Genomic DNA, 3,110 nt, shown 5'->3' on the forward strand with positions numbered 1-3,110 from the left:
CCTGGTATGTGCTTCCAAACCCACACATTTTCCTTCTCTCCCCAGGTCTTTTCCCTAATCCAACTATATTATTTAATATTTATACTGCAGTATCACCTGAAGGTCACCAGCAGTTTGGGCCCCATTGTGCAGGGTGCTGTACAGCCAGATAATAAATGACAGACTCTGACCCAAAGAGTATATCATCTAGGTTTTTAAGTTCTCCTCGTGACAGCAGACCACTAGTGGATTTTGGAGTTGTTTTGGGCACATGTGTGTATGTCAAAGGGGTGAGTTACGTAGTTTGGTCCTGAGACTGGTTTTTTGCTCCTCCAGCGCAGCTCTACTAACTGCTTTCACTAATGGAGGGGGAACAGTTCTGCTCTACCTGCCAATTTTAAAACTGCGACATCTGAGTAGGTTTAACTTGCCGCTCTCTGGTAGCTTTGCATATGCTGAAGAAATGTGCCCAAGTATATATTTTGACACCCTCTGAAATCCCTTTGGCTCCAACAGAGTACTGCACAGGATGTAAGTTGGTGCAAAATTTGGTATTAATACTCTAGGTCAGATCATGCCCACTGGTTCTGTCACTCAGCCAGTCATAGAGAGATGCCCCAGAATGTCATCTGGGGATTCTCCTAACAGGTAATCCCTTGATAATGCAATATCAACACAGGGTGCCTTCTGCTGGGCTGGGGTAATGACTGGGTGAGAAAAAGGGGCATGACTAGTGAATTCCAACAAAAGGAGCAGTTTTTTAGGGCCAGTTCTAGCTGTTATAATCTCAAGCAGCCTGTAGGCTGCTCTAAATTACACTGATGGCTGGTTTAACACCACAGTCAGTCCCAGGAAAACATAAGGTGGCTTAGAGCTACTTTTCCCCTTCATATCCATATGTTTCACTGAGGACACAGGGATCTGATCCTTTGTGTGGAATAAGGAGAGAATTAGGGGAGAATTTGTGCTATATAGCTTTAGCATCACGAGAATGCTTTTGATCTTTCTGAATGTTGACTTTGTTACACAGTAATAATTTGGGGGGCCCATTTCTTAATAAATAAACCAGTTTCAAAACTTTTAAAATTTGTTTTCTCCTTCCAATAATGCCTAAATACAGAGTAAATTCATGTAGCGCCAACAGAGAATAGAAGAAGTAGGGATTTTTTTAGGGGAAGACATAATGCTCTGTACTTTATTAGCAGACAAACTGACTAACTGCCCAAAACAACAAACTTAGAGTGTCTGGATAACCCTTAAATGCCCTTTTATTAAGTAATTCAGAGCTTGAAGCACTTGCTGCATTTAAGGTGCAGAAACAGGCCTTTGTGACTTGGTATAGTAGCAAAATACTCTGACAGGGGAACATAAAACGTTATGTTGTGTCTGAGAGGAGGGCTGTATTTTCACTTTATTCTCATGTGATGTTGCCTAAAATAACTGCAGCAGAAAGACTGTGTGGAATACTTTCCCTCACCCCACAAATAATTTTTCCACAGAGTGGTGGTCTCTAAAACATTTCATTGTGGCTAGAGATGTATGGAGAAGGCATTAAATACCTTAAATGCTTTTTTTGCAATGTGGACTTTTGGTTCATCATGACCACTTAACAGCGACATTTCTCAATTAAAAAATAAAAAGAGTATTTGACTCCTACCAGAAACTGAGAGGCCTTGAAGCCTACCAGGGTCCTTGTGTTAATGGATGATGAGAAAATAGGCTTGTATTATATAGTATCCACTATATGAACAGCATAAAAATGGATGTTCCTGAAATGCCTAAACTGTAAGATTCTGAATATTCTCAGGGAATTTTCAAAGGCATGAGCCTGGGTGTCCAACTCCCATTGTAAGTACCTGGTTTCCATTTGTGCCTTTTAAAATCATCCCCTTTCCCTGAAAGTCCCTGTGCTCCCATCTATATATCTATGGGGCAGGGAATTTCACCCAAAGAAAGGATTCCTAAAACACCTGTCACAGATGGCCTGATTTTCAAAAAAGTTCAGCACCCAAAATCTCCCTTTGAGAGTAACAGGAGTTGTTAAGTATTGTACACTTTTGAAAATTAGGCTTTAAATTGTGTCCTCTCTTATCAGTATTAAACACACACAAGTGCTGGCAAGAAACTAACTGAAACTTTACTTCCTGGCTCCGGCACATGATCTGGGTCAGAGTTACAAAGGTCACATGTTATGGATGAGTGTGTCATGAATGCAGTGGCTACTGTTACACCCAGCACTATTGCTGAGATCATGTTACGGGATGGAGTTAGGACATCCATTATAAAGCCCCTTTCTGATTAAAAAAAACGTGTGTGGTTTTGCAAAACGACTATATTAACAGAAACGTCAGATTCTGGGGTGGCCATTTATCTTTCAATTGGAATCAAAGGACTGTAAAGGGGTAAATAATGGGATTTTTGCAACTGACTCCAATGCAAATGGTTTCAGGCCCTGGACACCTTTGTTTTACAGAGCTTTGCTGGATGCTTTCTTTTGTTTTGTAAAGTTTGAGGATATTAGTATTGAGGAGAATAGGGAAGGAAATGGGCTTAGACTGAGTTTGGCAAGTTGAGTATACACTGACCATTTTTTCTCACTGTAAGGTGCTGGGCCATAAGTGAAAAATAAGGTTTGTACTTCTATAGATGAGGTATGTCAACCTTGCATAAATCCAGTGGAACTAGACTCCTGGCTTCACATCTGTTGCACACATTAACTCCTCATTGTTTCCTCATGTTTAGTGTATTACAATAATGATTTCCAATACAATGAACCTGATCCTACAATCCTCACACAGTGTGACAAGGTCTATCAGGTATCAGAGGGGTAGCCGTGTTAGTCTGGATCTGTAAAAGCAGCGGAGAATCCTGTGGCACCTTATAGACTAACAGACGTTTTGGAGCGTGAGCTTTAAGGAGAAGATATTTTCTAGCAGTATTTCCCATGTAAGATACAGGGGACAGCACTGACACCTGTGAAATCTCTACGACAGAGAACTTTTAGTGGGCCACGTACTTGTACATGCATCTTTTCCACTATGGTGACACCAGAGTTCAAAATCAGGAGCAGGTCAAAATCTTGACATTTCAAAATCAAGACACCCTGGCCCAAGAAACTTCTACTTTAATGG

The sequence above is a fragment of the Chelonoidis abingdonii genome, chromosome 9 (genome assembly GCF_003597395.2).
Source record: "Chelonoidis abingdonii isolate Lonesome George chromosome 9, CheloAbing_2.0, whole genome shotgun sequence".
In the NCBI taxonomy this organism is placed as follows: domain Eukaryota; kingdom Metazoa; phylum Chordata; order Testudines; family Testudinidae; genus Chelonoidis; species Chelonoidis abingdonii.